Source organism: Stegostoma tigrinum, chromosome 34 (genome assembly GCF_030684315.1).
Source record: "Stegostoma tigrinum isolate sSteTig4 chromosome 34, sSteTig4.hap1, whole genome shotgun sequence".
NCBI lineage: Eukaryota > Metazoa > Chordata > Chondrichthyes > Orectolobiformes > Stegostomatidae > Stegostoma > Stegostoma tigrinum.
In genome coordinates, this window is record NC_081387.1 from 5754631 (window position 1) to 5770697 (window position 16067).

Sequence of the window (16067 nt, forward strand, 5' to 3'; positions counted from 1 at the left end):
ACAATTCAGTGTAGTTTCTTGCCATCTTGGGAAAACATGCTGTGATGCATCCAGATAGGATGCTTGCAATGGTGCATCTCTAAAAATCAGTAAGAATCTTTCTGCACATGTCGAATTTCCTTAGACTCCTGAGGAAGTAGAGGCATTGTTGCGCCTTCTTGACCATCGCACGATGTGTGTGGACCAGAACAGATCGTTGGTGATCATCCCTCCTAGGTACTTGATATTCTTGACAACTGGTCCGTGGTGACAGCCCTTTGGTCTCCTGCACAACAAAAAGCGCAGTATACGTCTGTCCATCCTCCCTTCAAGCAGTCACCAGCCATGGGGAGAGGTGAAGATTGCCAGGAAATGGGGGATGACATAAAAATCTCCCACTGTGAACCATGAGTCAGGTCCATCTGAGAGTAGAGTTAAAAAAAAGAGCCAAGATCCCAAGTGAATGTAACTGCAGACCACAGATTGTCCTTTTTCTCTTTTAATTACTCCAGCTCAGAATCACTTCTTTAAAAATAACTCCTTTGACAGGATCAAGGGAACATCTGCAGACTATAAATTGGCGGCAGTATTAGATTCAAGAGATCGGACTTATATTCTCTCGAGGTTAGAAATAATGGGAGGTGATCTCATTGAAACATATGAAATTCTCAGTGAGCCTTCTTGGATAAACAGCGAGGGGTACTTCCCCTGGGCTGGCGAGACAACAAAACAAGTATGTCGTCTTGGGATAAAGGGCTCGATCATTTTCATTTAGAGTCTGACGTGTGACGTAGAGGTTTATAAAATCATGAGGGGCATAGATATGGTGAATATCCAAGGTCTTTTTCCTCAGGTACGAGAGTCCAAAACTAGAGGGCACAAATTTAGAGAGGGGACAGAATTGGAAGGGACTTAATGGGTAACTTTTTCATGCGAGTGGTGCATGCGTGTATGCAATAAGCTGCCAGAATTGGTGAAAGCTGGTACAATTACCACATTTAAAAGTCATCTGGATGGGTATATCAATAGGAAGGGTTTAGAGGGATGGAGCCAAATTCTGGCAAATGGGATTTGATCAGTTTAAGATATCTGGTCAGCATGGACGAGTTGGACTGAAAGGTTAGTTTTTGTGTTGTATGATTCTATGACTGAATGATTCTTTCACTGCAAGAGACCTACATTTGTCTTCACTTGTCCTTCTCTTCACAGATCTATAGAAGTATTGCAGTCAGTTTTTATGTTCTCTATAAGCTTACTTTCATACTCTATTTTCCCTTTGTCCTCCTCTGCTGAATTTTAAACTTCTCCCTATCCTTGGGTTTGCTGCTTTTTCTGGCCAGTTTATTTGCCTCCTCCCTGGCTTTCACACTGTTCCTGGTTTTCCCTTGTTTGACATGGTTGAGCCACCTTCCCTGTTTACTCTTATGCCAGACAAGGATGTACAATTGTTGACATTCATCCATGTGTTCTTTAAATGTCTGCTATTGCCTATCTATCGTCAACCCCTTAAATATCCTCAGCCAGCTTATCCCAGCCAATGCATACTTCATGCTTTCAAAGTTAGCTTTATTAAAGCTCAGGATCCTAGTTTCAGACTTAATTGTGTCACTCTCCATCTTAACGGAGAATTCTACCATATTATGGTCATGTTTCCCCAAAGGATCTTGGATGACAATGTTGCTAATTAATCCTTTCCCATTATGTAATACCCAGTCTAGGATGGCTTGCTCTCCAGTTGGTTCGTCAACACATTGGTCAAGGAAACTATCCCTCATACATTGCAGGAGCTCCTTCTTCACCCCAAGCCTGGAGGTGGCACATGGTGTGGGCTGGAGTGGGCCTCTGGCTGAAGAGTGGAGCCTGGAGTGGGACTGTAGAGGTGGAGAAGGAAAAGTTGGACTCTCTTTCAGAAATGTTTCTTTATTTTTCATTTTATTTTAATTTAACGGGAATGGCACCTATGCTTGGCAATGGTATAGCATTTTCGCTGTATTTTATGTTGAATACATCTGATAATAAATGAAACAAAAAGACAACACACCAGGCTGTATTAAATCATTTGTTTTATTGCCAAGAAGGTGAGAGCTGATTAAGGGTAATATTTGATTTAAACGAAAGTTTGACTAATAGAATATAGCAATACTTACAAAAAATTCACTTACTTTCAAAACTGGAAAACAGAGCACAAACATTTCTTCGCATAAAATTGCAAACTATGACACACTGGTGAAGAATTTCAGAATATGATACTATACATTATTATTTTAGATTACAATTTTAGAATTCAATAAATTGGATTTTTCCAACAATCACATTTTGTTCAGTAATTGCTCATAAACAACATCATTTATCATCTGTTATTTAATTATTTGTGGAAAATATCTGAAAGAATAAAATAAAACATAATCATAAGAATTGAGTAAAAATATTCATGTCATGTTTATTATCTCTTTGTCACAGCATTAGAAGCATCATTTAATTGCCACGTTAAGTGATAGATCTATGGAATCACACAGCACAGAAACTCATCAACTTGTTCAACTCGTCTGTGCTAAACATATATCCTGACTGATATAGTCACATTTACCAGCATTTAGCCCATTTCTCTCTAAACTCTTCCTATTCATGTACCCATCCAGATGCCTTTTCAATGTTGTAATTGTACCAGCCTCCATCACTTTGTCTGGCAATTCGATGCACACACGCATCATCCTCTGTGTGAAAAAATTGCCCCTTAGGTCCCTTTTAAATCCTCCGCTTCTCGCCTTAAACCTATGCCCTCTAGTTTTGGACTCCCCTACTCTGGGAAAAATACCTTGCCAATTCACCCTATCCAAGTACCTCATGATTTTATAAAGCTCTACAAGCTCACCCCTCAGTCTCTGATGCTCCAGGGGGAAAAAAGCTGCAGCCATTTCAGCCTCTCCCTGTACTCAACTTCTCCAATCCCTGCAACATCATGTAAATCTCTTCTGAACCCTCTGAAGATTAGCAACATCCATCTTAAAACAGGGAGAACAGTATTGCACACAGTATTCTAAAAGAGGCTCTAACCAATGTCCTGTACAGCATAACATGGCATCCCAATTCCTATACTCAATGCACTGACCAATGAAGGCAAGCGTGCCAAATGCCTTCTGCACCATCCTATCTACCAATGACTCCACTTTCAAGGAACTATGACCTGCACCACTGGGTCTCTTTGTTTGGCCACAATCCCCAGGGCCCTACCATTAATTGATTAAGTCCTACCGTGGTTTGCCTTTCCAAAACTAAATTCTATCTGGCACTCCTCGGCCCATTGGCTTATCTGAGTAATCCTTATCTTTTTGATATCAATGTATAATGACTAAACAATGAGACTTCCAAATGCAAGTTATAAATAGGATATAATACAAATTCATGGCAGTCATTGGAAAGAGAAAAGACAACTTTTTTTAGATGGAGATCCCTTTATTTAAATTTAGTGGGAGAGATTCGACTTCCAGCTTGGGGATGAAACAAGAGACTCAATTAGATATCTGTCACAGTCTGGATTCTAGACTGTGGAAATCACTAAAAGGTGAAGATACAATTACCCCAAATTTAATTTTCTGTTTAGTTCTTCACATGTGGGAACTGGTGATGAAAGGTGAAATTTTCCACCTGTTAAACATTGGTTGCACATTTCAGAAACTCCTCCAAACCCGGCAAATAGGCTGGAAATTTCTCAGAGCTGCTCTCACTCCCACTCCATAACGTCTGTGGAAGGTTTAAGCCGAGGACACCCTAGCAAAGAACTTTGGATGTAAGTTTGCTCGCTGAGCTGGAAGGTTCGTTTTCAGACGTTGCGGAGGGTCACTGATGATGATACCTAGAATGGTGACGCAACGTCTGAAAATGAACTTTCCAGCTCAGCGAGCAAACTTACATCCATCAACCTGAGCTACAAATCTTCTCAAAACTCGAAAGAACTTTGGATTGAAAGTGGGAGGTAAGACCGGCAGATTTCCAGAGGTAGGGGCTTGGAGCAGGAAGGAGCAAAGCGGGAGAAGCAGATAGCTCTGAGATTTAGTGCTTAGACCAGGTGCGGAGGGCTAAAGAGGCATCTCAGGCTCAATGTTTGAAGCCAATTAGTTAACAGAACTCATCAACCTTCACATTGTATTTATCTTCAATGTCTTTAAAACCTGTTCCCAAGATAACTTCCAACTGGAAATACTGTCTGCTCTTTTGCTGCGTATTTATCAGCAAACTGGACACTGAATTTGAAGAAAACACATTTCCAAAAGGCTGATGTTTCAATGTTGGTATCAGCTGGAATATTCCAATGACTGTACTGGGTGTTGAGATCCCTGTAATTCTTGTAAGAAAACCAGTTCCCCCAGTGTCTTTATTCCAGAAACTAGCATCACCTGCAACACTTGTCATATAATTTTCTGACACCAGTATCTCAGTAATGGTGTATCTGCAACCCTTGGCTCCGGTGATATTCAGCACTGTGCTGTGAGTGCTCCCTGTTTGTACAATCACACAGGACACCACAGAAAGGGCACTGCACCCCACAGCCACATAACATTGTGTACAATTCACTGGATGGATCTGTAGGGAAAGAAGTGAGTTTTCCAGCAATATCCTTTCCCCAATCCTTAACCCTTTCAGTCAGATGATTTATTTTGATAAAACTTTCAATTTCTTGTTTAACGTTCTGAGAATTCTCTTTTCAGACTGAAAAGTAACAGGTCCCAGTGTCTCCTATGGAATCTGTATCTCATCTCCCAGATTGTCTTTAAATTTCTAGATGAAATCACTGACTGACTTCTCATTGCTTGGGAGAGTTATATTCTTCAGAGCCTCTTTGACCTGTGTGAGTCAGCATAGGAGAGAAACTTGTTCATCATTTGTGGCTGCACAGTGTTGAAAAACTTGTTTTTTAAGCCAATCTTTCTCAAGTGACATGGTCTGTTTTATATATAGCTGAAGGGCCTGTACTGTGCTGTACTCGGCAATATTCATCAAATTTTCCCCTCTTCTTCAAATACAGAATCAGAGCCACCTGGAAGTTTTACTGGTACAAGAACTTCCCTCCTTTGCAGTGGTACCTCATGTACTGAACAATTTCTAATCCCAATTTTTTATCAACAGCTTGGATGATGGCTGAGATCAGGCAATTTTCACAGAATAATTCTGCTCTCTGTTTGGTTTGATCTTTCTCCTGACAGATGTCCTTAAAGCTTTGGCAATAACCTGCTTTCTCCTTTTCTATTGCTCCACAGGATTGTTTTTCTTTTGAAAGTTTTTGTGCAGATTTCCATATTTTCTAACTGCAAATATACAGATACAAATTTTAAAATCCAACTTAAAATGTTAAGTAAAAGTAAATCTCTGATCACGGTTTTGCTGAATTTTCTCCTCTATGACTCTCAGGAGTTCTCTGCAATGATTAGAATCAGAATCCTGCTTCTAGTTCACTGTCTGATTCACAAACTGTTTGCACTACCTCGCTCACGGATCTCACAGCTGCTGGGCTCTATGAATGTCATTTTTATTTAATCGTGAGCAATGCTGTTCAGAAATAAAGTTGCAATAATATTCAGGATAACAAGGTCTTGAGCTGGATGAACACAGCAGGCCAAGCAGAATCATAGGATCAGGAACGCTGACACTTCAGGCCTAGACCCTTCAATTGGCTCAGTATGATTGTAAGTGACTTGGAGCCTTTTATCCCTCAGTGCAAACACAGTTTTCTTGTTAAATCTCTTCCTAAGTTTTCTGCTTGTGGGCAAGTTCTGGCTCATTTTCACGTCTTTCATTATATTTGATGGTGGCGAATAATTAGATGTTGAAATTGTCTTCTGCCATAGGCTTTCTTCATTTCAGTTTGATGTGATTATTTTGTCGATTGCCTTAAATTAAGTATTGGTGCAAGCACCTGTGCCTTCCGATTGTTGATGCTTCTACCAAGTGGGAAGTTATCCCAATCTTCTCTTTCCAGTAAACAGGGCAATTCTGACTTTTAATGCTGCTATGAAATCACTTCCTAGCCATCTATTCTACAAGCAAACTAAATCCAATCTATTTACTGGTCTTCACATTGTCTGTCTTTTGCATGAGTGGCTCAATATGATTGTAAGCGACTTGAGGTTTTCATCCTTCAGCGCAAACACCGTTTTCTCATTAAATCTCTTCTGGAGTTTTGTGCTTGTGGGCAAGTTCTGGCTCATTTTCATGTCTTTCATTATATTTGATGGTGGCGAATAATTAAATGTAGAAATTGTCTTCTGCCATATTTTCCCAAAAGCTTTCTCCAGTTGTGTTTTATTCATTTCCTCATTTTCTTGTCTGCACTTCTGTAGGAGTTCATTGACCTGTTCTTCAATCCGACTCTGATACTTATCCTTAATATCATTCAGCTTCTGCAGAGCTCTCCTCCTCTGCACTGCCTAATCACACTTCCTGTCCATATACATTCCATGTTCAATGATCAGAGATTCAATGCTCTGGACAAAATCCTTCCTGCATTTTTCAGCAAGGTTTGAGTTTTTGCCAGTGGAATAATAGTTCTTCGATGTAGAAGAGCTTTTTCTTTCTGTACATTGAGGAATTCCACCCGTTCTCTTTTCAAATGTTGAACTACATTTTCTGGATCCTGTTATGTATTAAAAATTCTGTTCTGTGCTCTTTCCAGGAAGAAATGTATCTCTTTCCTCAGTTCCCACTCCAGCTCAGTGTACATGACAGGAAATTCCTTGTACCAAACTGTTCTGGAAACTGAAGATGAAATTCTCATATTTCACTGCCTTCCACGGGGACTTAATCCAATCGATAAACGCAGAGATGGTCTACAGTCTCCTTTTATTTCTCTTCTCTTTCAGATTCTGAAAAATCATTTTCTTCAGCTCAAAGACCCTGTGACTATAGCCACTATTGACAGCTGCCATGGGTGGATTCCCATGCCACAGCCCTGGGATGTTCCAGTTATTCTCCATTGCACCATACTCCAACACATCCGAGAACTTGCTGAACTCTCGATCACATTTTTACATTTCAGTCGCTGCTTGTGTCATCACATCCAGATGTTCCGGCCGATGTCTGCAGCCTCTGATATTCTGATCATGAGCAGCCACGTCACTCACATTCTAGTGAACAAAATAACAAACCGGCCTTTTCCCCACTTCTCTCATCTGTATAAATGCATGGACCACTATCTGCAGCACATCCTGCATCTCAGTAGAGTTTTCCATGGCCATGTTTATCAATGCTATATCACTTAACCTGATCACCAGTGCGGCATGCTCATTGTCATGTTCATAGCTGTCGTCGATTTCTGACAGCCCTGGTGCTTTCAGCCCCTCAGTGTCGATCATCATGATGTACCCACAACCCAGCTCCATCAGCAGATTTCATGTGATCTTAATGTGTTGCATGTAGGCCCCACAGGTACATCGCCCACTGCTCACAGCAAACTGCAAACCAAACGTGGTGTTGAGATGTGTGGACTTGCCTGTGGTCTGTACTCCCAGCACCGTCAGCACAAACACACTGGTTTCACTGCCAGTCCTGTCTTCAACTGTGTCCGGTACATCAGTGATCCACTTTAAAGGCATGTTGGAAACATCTCCATCGATGAGTTCGAAAGGGAATCCATCCAACATCAGGTCAGCAGCAGTTTGGGGTAACATTTGTACAATGTTCTCTTCCTCATTACCTTTGTCGTCCTTTATCAATGTTGCATAGATACTCCGATTTCTCGCATGAAGTTTTCGAGTCCAAGGGAGCTGGCAGTTATCTGTTGGTCTAATTTTTGTAAACACTTTTTGGTTGTAGAATCTTTCTGCTTTGTTGACTGTCCCTGGGATTTCTCATACAGAGCTTCGTATTTTTTATGTAACCCAAAGAGACAGTCTCTTGATCTAGAATCCAACCCAAATTTTATCCAGTGCAGGAAATATTTCCTCTCATCCCTGCCTGTCAGGTCTGTAATGAATATTTTCACATCAACTGATATATCTTGTGCTCACTGTTGCATTTGAAGTTTCCTTTTCCTTTCTTCAAGGTCATTACAATATTTTTGTGTTGAACTCTCCTTTCCCTGCTTTGGGCAACATTGTTCTTTTTCTAGAGATAATGGGAACTGCAGATGCTGGAGAATCCAAGATAACAAAGTGTGAAGCTGGACGAACACAGCAGGACAAGCTGATGTTTCGGGTGAAGGGTCTCGGCCTGAAACGTCAGCTTTTGTGCTCCTAAGATGCTGCTCAGCCTGCTGTGTTCATCCAGCTCCACACTTTGATATCTCATTGTTCTTTTGACGGGTTAGTTCCCAGGCTTTTTTCAATATGAGTCGCAGTATCTCAGTAAATTCTGCATTGTTCCTTTTGCCTTGTGATAATATTTGTTTCCGTTTAAACACTGAAGATGTAACAAATCTCCTCAAGTGTTCTTTAGTCTGATTGCTCACACTGCTCTCAGTGAGCACGATGTATGTACTCGCTGGAGACTGTGTGAGGGACTTCAGAATCTTGCTTAAATCACTGTTGATATTATCAATCCAAATAAAACCAGCTGAAGAGATGTTTGTCAGAAACTGAACCTGTGTGTGGGACTCTTTAATATCACTTTGAAGGTTTATACCACACTTGGCTCCATGAAAAGATTCAATTCCTCACTCTCACTGGGCAGGTACCATCTCAACTTGACAAGGCTATCAGAAATCCTGCGAGAGAAATCACCACCATCGATATTGTAATGGATGAAGAAGTTGTGATGTTGCTGGGAGGAGCTGAGGACTTCATTTAGAATCACAGATTTGCAAATGGTGCAGGAACCTATTTGGATGAAGGAAAAGATGGGAATGTTAGCAGTCACCATGTTTGTTTCCTTAAAACCTGCATAATAGAACATAGAACATAGAACAAAGAACAGTACAGCACAGAACAGGCCCCTCAGCCCACAATGTTGTGCCGACCATTGATCCTCATGTATGCACCCTCAAATTTCTGTGACCATATACATGTCCAGCAGTCTCTTAAATGACCCCAATGACCTTGCTTCCACAACTGCTGCTGGCAACGCATTCCATGCTCTCACAACTCTCTGCGTAAAGAACCTGCCTCTGACATCCCCTCTATACTTTCCACCAACCAGCTTAAAACTATGACCCCTCGTGCTAGCCATTTCTACCCTGGGAAATAGTCTCTGGCTATCAACTCTATCTATGCCTCTCATTATCTTGTATACCTCAATTAGGTCCCCTCTCCTCCTCCTTTTCTCCAATGAAAAGAGACCGAGCTCAGTTAACCTCTCTTCATAAGATAAGCCCTCCAGTCCAGGCAGCATCCTGGTAAACCTCCTCTGAACCCTCTCCAAAGCATCCACATCTTTCCTATAATAGGGCGACCAGAACTGGACGCAGTATTCCAAGTGCGGTCTAACCAAAGTTTTATAGAGCTGCAACAAGATCTCACGACTCTTAAACTCAATCCCCCTGTTAATGAAAGCCAAAACACCATATGCTTTCTTAACAACCCTGTCCACTTGGGTGGCCATTTTAAGGGATCTATGTATCTGCACACCAAGATCCCTCTGTTCCTCCACGCTGCCAAGAATCCTATCCTTAATCCTGTACTCAGCTTTCAAATTCGACCTTCCAAAATGCATCACCTCGCATTTATCCAGGTTGAACTCCATCTGCCACCTCTCAGCCCATCTCTGCATCCTGTCAATGTCCCGCTGCAGCCTACAACAGCCCTCTACACTGTCAACGACACCTCCGACCTTTGTGTCGTCTGCAAACTTGCTGACCCATCCTTCAATTCCCTCGTCCAAGTCATTAATAAAAATTACAAACAGTAGAGACCCAAGGACAGAGCCCTGTGGAACTCCACTCACCACTGATAATGTTGGAGTGAGAGTGGGCGCTACTTCTTCATAATGGAGTGCAGGGCCCACAGTAGGAAGGTGCAGCCCTTGTTACCAGCCGGCAGTAATAGGTCAGGAACGGGTCAGTATACAGGAAAATTTCCTTTCTAAGTATCTGCCTACGGAATCTCTGCAACAATGATATCCAAGGAATGGTATAAATCTTCACAGCTTTCATCCAGAAACAGAAGATCCAAGCTATCTGATTCTGAATGATTTTGTATCTTTGTTGGTTTGTATTTTGAGCTTCTTGCCTGTGAATTGACAATCATTAAATTCCAGAGAAAATATCCTGGAATATCCTGAGGGGAATTTGGTGATTTATTTTGAAGTGTTTCTGTATTTAGGTTGGGAATGTCGCTCAGAAACAGTTTCTTGCTTTGTAATCCTAATTCTGTCAAGAATTCTGGAATATTGATTCCTGCATTAGATTTTCCAGTATTTACATTGGAATCATTGTTAGTAGGAATTGATTCATCTCTTTGGACTTGTTCATTAGTGATCTTGTTTTCTTCCAGTGTGTTAAGTGATACTGCACTTTGTTGTGATTGTCTCTGAACAGGCTTTGCTCTGTTGGATTCAGTCATCTTTAGTCTCACCTCAACATCCTGGCCTCCTAGCGGTGAAGAGTGAGATCTGCCTCTGGCTGTGCTGAAACTAATAAAGATTTTAAATTAAATCATTTCAGAGGCTTATTAATAATTAACATTATTAGGCCAGTGATTTAAACAGGATTGTAAAAAATTAGAATCACACTGGTTTGTTTTCCTTTCATCATACAGTCTGTGCCCTGTGCCAACTGTGGTCTGTGACTTCAGCTAACGAAGTCAATCTTCTTCTCAAAACTCCTTAGTGTCTCTCTGCCCAATGTTTTCCACACTGTTTTCTGTAATCATTGGTCCACATTCGTACCATCCACAAGATGCACTGTATATAATCACAAGTCTTCAAGGACAGCTCAAGACCACCACCAACTTGAACAACAAGAGCAGCAAACACATGGGAACACCACCACCTGCAAGCTATTCATCATACTGACTTGGAAATGAATCACTACTTCTTCCGTGTAGCTGGGTCAAAATCTTAGAAGTCCCTTCCTAGCAGGATTATGGGTGCATCTACAAACAAATAGACAGCAGTGGTTCAAGAAAGCAGTTCACCACCACCTTCTCAAGAGGAACTAAGAAGAGGCAACAAATGCTGCCTCTGCTTGCAAACCTACATGAATGAATGAGAAAAATCTTACATTATCCTGCTTTTATAGTTCATGCAGATTCTGTGTATGTATTGATTACTTGCTGCTTGGTAACTTTTCCGTTAATAATTTGTAATCATTTGTAATAGTTTTATTGAGACTTAAGGTTCCAAGCACCTTTTCCACTTTGTCCTTTGCTTTAAGCTAAAGCAACTCATTCCAAACACAAACAATCACTGGGAGTTAAAAAAAAAGTAACCTCTAAAATCAGTCATTATTAGGTGTTTGTGTGGAGTCTTACAGGAACAGAGACCATCTGTAATGGGAATGACGGCCCTGTGAGTATTCTACATTTTGAAGTTTCAGTCAGGGGATAGTGGGAAGTGACATCAATTGATGACAGTTTCCCCAAAGGGCCAACAATGGACTAGCCACACATATTGGAATATTGCAACAGATTGGAAACATGCCTGGCCTCAACTTGGCCAATCAGACATAATAATGTTATTGATCATCCAGTGGGTTGTGGCTTGGCAAGTGTTAATAAGCAACGGCTTTTGGTGAGTGAGGTTTCCACCAAGTTTAAAACTGAAACTTACAGAGACTGCTGTCCAGGCAGAAGGTTCCAGAGGCACTGAAGGGAAGCCAAAGACTCAGTAGAGACTCATGCTCTAAGGTGAATTGGAATGCACCTGTAAAGTTACTGAACTGCTTTGTTAACTGTTATTTAGTAACTTAAGTAAGGTTTAATGAATTCTTTCACGAGACTGTCTCCTGTTGCTGGAATGGTTAAAGCCTTAAGTAACAAAGAATTCCATTTGGAAGGAAAATTGAAAACAAAATTTCAAAACTGACGGAGCACATTACAATGCTTGGAAAGACAATGAAATTTTTAATGAAAAGCAGGAAGCGATTGAGAACTCAATGAACAACTTCAGAAGAAAAATGTGCAGACAAATATTTTAAGGAAAATAGTTCATCATTTAGAATTAGGAGCTGAATAGTCAATACCATAATAAAAGTAGATCATATCTAGTATGCATGCAAAAGCTACTTTGGTTGAGGTACTGTACATTCTCCAGGGAAGGAGCTCACAGAAAGAAGAGAAATAAAATGGCAGGCTGACCTAGGAGTTTTCTGATGTTAAACAACTCCACAACAAAGCAGATCATTCTCTGTATAAACTTAGCTCTGGGGTTAAATGCATAATATTTCCAAGTCAGGATGGCAAGTGGCTCGGAGAGGAACTTGCAGGTAGTGGTTTTCCCATGTAACTGCTGCCCTTGTCCTTCTAGATGGAAGTATTCTTGGGCTTGCAACATGCTGTCTGAGGAGCTTTGGTGAATTTCTGCAGTGTGTCTTGTAGACAATACATACTGCTGCTGAGCATCTGTGGTGGTGGGAGTGGATGCTTTTGGATATACTGCCAATCAAGTGGGCTGCTTTGACTTGGATGGTGTCAAGTTCTTGAGTGTTGCTGAGGCTGCACCCATCCAGGAAAGTGGGGAGTGTTCCATCATACTCCTGAGTTATGCCTTCCAGGTGGTGGAAAGGCTTTTGGGAGTCAGGAAGTGAGTTATTGCCCACATTATCCCTAGTCTCTGAGCTGTTCTTGTAGCTACTGCATTTATGTGGTGAGTCCAGTTAAATTTCTGATCAATGATACCTCCCAGGATGTTGATACTGGGAGATTCAGTGACAGTAACAGCATTGAATGTCAAGGGTTGGTAGTTAGATTGTCTTTTATCGATGATGGTCATAGCCTGGCACTTGTGTGGTGTGACTGTTACTGCCATTTGTCAGCCCAAGCCTGGATATTGTCCAGATCTTGCTGTATTTGGACATGGACTGCTTCAATACCTGAGAAGTCATGACCAATGCTGAACACTGTGCAATAGCTGCAGATATCCTAACTTCTGACCTTATGATGGAGAGAAGGTCAATGATGAAGAAGCTGGAGGTGTTTGGGCCAACAACACTGCAGAGGAATTCCTGCAGAGATGTCCTGGAGCTGAGCTGACTGACTATCTTCCAAAGTGTCAGGTGTGACTGTAACCACCAGAGAGTTTGCCCCTTGATACCCATTAATTTCAGTTTTGCTAATGTTTGTTTATGTCACACTCAGTCGAATGCACCCTTGATATCAAGGGCTGTCACTCTTACCTCGCCTCTGTAATTCAGCTCTTGATCCATGTCTGAAACAAGGCTGTAATGAGGTCAGGAGCTGAGTGGCCCTGACAGAACCCAGAATTCTGCACCAGAACTGGATGGACTTCTGAGAAATCTGATGCCCTCTTTCTACTACAGTTTCCAACCATGTATTGAAATGATCAATTCTCCTGTTCTCACTCTCATCAAACAATCTAAAGTAAGAAACGTCCTTTCCATATTGTCCTAAACCTCATAGTGCATTAATGACCACATTTTAAGTGCTATCCATTTAACACATTGTTTACCTCATACCTCAGAACCAAGTCGTCCTCTCTTGATGAATTGTGAATATGCCTTTGTAGAACTTTTCTCTGAGGGTCTCTTGGAACTCTTGCACTTCACTATTCTTTACACTGTTCCAGTGCAATTTGGTTCCAATTTTTTTATGATTGCAAATGCCCTGTTCCAATCAACATTCTATATATAATAAAATGAGCTGAGCATTAATGGCTGATTTCAGCACTCAGCAACCCCTGCAGTGGAGAATTTCCCCTATCCAGGCCACAGGAGAGCTGTGTGTAGATGCAGAGTTCAGAGCAGGTGCAGTGTGCGGGGTGCCCATGGGTGGGGACACCTTTTTTTCCCCCAAATGCAGTTGGTGAGGATTTGGGAACGAGGAGGGAGCATTGGACCCAGAGGTAGATGGGAAATGGCTGAAAACATTTCAAATTATAATTTTATATCATCCATAAGTACAGACAAAGTGTCCTAAAAGTCTTTGCAGAGGGGGAAAAAAAAGACAAACCCCCATTGCAATTTGACATTCCCGAGAGGTTCCCTACAGTTGCAAAACAAAGAATAGTAAAGAGCAAAAGTTTCAAAAGTGTCTCAGAAAAAGTTCTACAATGGCATATTCACAATTCAACAAGCGAGCAAGACTTTGCTGTAAGGAATGAGGTGGGCAATGTGGTAAATGGGCAGCATTGAAAATATGATAATTTTCTATTCTCACAGGAAACTATTTATATTCATTTTGAGGCAAGGAGTGGGGGATAGGTGGCGGTGGTCTGAGAATTGAACGGACCCTGTTACACTTTGGTAGAGAGTCTGTGGACTGTGTTCTTTTCCTCACTGTGCCTTGATAGCAGGTGCGCCAAATTTTAATGTGTCCCTCATCATGTAGCCCTGGACCTTGGAGTGTGACACTTTGTCGAGGGTAATTCCTCACACTGGATGACCAACAAATTTTGAGAAGACCAAAGAGTGGCTTTCACCGAGTCAGTGGTCTTCCAGGTACAGTTAATGTTTCTCCCTGTGTGCGTCCCAGGGAACAGACTGTGGAGAATAATGTCCTGGCTCATGGAGCTGCTCTGGACAAACTTGCACAATATCCACTGTATCTGTCTCCAGGTCTCCTTGCAAAGGTGCATTCCAGAAGGTGATGAATGACAGTCTGTTCACCAGTGCAGTCACTTCAAGGGCAGCGTGCAGTAGCACAGAGACTGGGTGTACATGAAGGATCCGACAAATATTGCCCAACTTGGTGTTTGTTAGAAAGTTCTGGTGATGAGGCATTCTGTCAAATGACTTTGACAGTTTGTTCAGGGAACCAGGGGATAGGATCAACCATCTCCTTTTCCTTTAAGATCTGCCAGACGTTACCACCTTATGGATTTGTGGTCAAAAGTGTTTTTCTTTACATATTTTTTCCTGAAGTACAGGTGACACAAAACGATCCAACTTCAGTACGTGGTGATGTTTGGTGCTTGTGCATGAGGATCCATGTACAGCTTGATGCAACCAACTGCAAATGAAGGGCAGTGTTGGGTACATGTGGGCACCCCCAATTCCAGACTTTTGTAAATGGATCCCTGTAGACATGGCCCATCTTTGAGCTCCAGACGAAGTAGAACTGGAAAACCTTTTATCTTTGGGACATGGTACCTCAGCAACATTGATGGCCTCCAGAACAGGGGGAGCCTGCCCATCTGCAAATGTCACTAGGATTTGTATGTTCTCTGCAATATCTTTGTCAAAAATGGAAAGAATTGAATCAAAGACATTTGTGTCTGGGTCAGATGAGCCATAGAGCCTTGAGCAACGAAACACACAGCATCGATCTGATCAACACCATCTGGGGAAGTGAAGAACTCTTGGATCTGATCAGTGAGCAATTTATATGCTTCAAAAGCAGAATAATGTCAAATACAAGGGCACTCTAACATAAAGCATGCAGCATTCTCAGGAAGGTAAATGATCTCAGCACATAAATAGAGCTCATCTGTATGACCTATGTATTATTACAGAAACAATGTCTGTGCAGTAATCAGGACTGGGAATGCAATATTCAAGGATATTCACCATTCAGGAAGGAGAGACAAGATGGAAAAGAGGGTTCAGTTGTGCTGATTTTGAGGGATTGGAGCAGTACATTAGTCAGGGAGGATGTCTGATCTGAAGGACAATGTGTGGAATCTATTTTGGTGGATATAAAACAGCAAGTGGCAATAGATATTGGTTGGATTTACTTATATGCCACCAATTGGAGGTGGTGGTGTGGGGCACAGCATTAATCAGGAGATGAGAGAGCCATGTAGCATGCAAAACACAATTATCATGGGTGAATTCAACTGCATTTAGAACACTAAAACAACTGGGCACGAAAGATGTGGAGAACAGGATTTTGCAATGCATTTGGGCTGGATTTTCAGAGCGGCTTTTGGGTAACCAACTGGAGGACGTGTGTTAAATCGAATATTTAGGTGTGAAAAAGGATCAATTAACATACTACTTATAAAAAGACAGGACTGCAGAGGCCATGGTGAAAGAGAATTAATTCAGA

The 16067-nt window shown here is 41.5% G+C and overlaps 2 pseudogenes; both read right to left on the minus strand.

The window, feature by feature from the left end:
* Positions 1-4095: 4095 nt before the first annotated feature.
* LOC125467709 (interferon-induced very large GTPase 1-like) lies at positions 4096-14800 on the minus strand (annotated as a pseudogene).
* A 105-nt stretch (positions 14801-14905) lies between these two features.
* LOC132206192 (saoe class I histocompatibility antigen, A alpha chain-like) overlaps positions 14906-16067 on the minus strand; it is a 40984-nt pseudogene continuing 39822 nt past the window's right edge.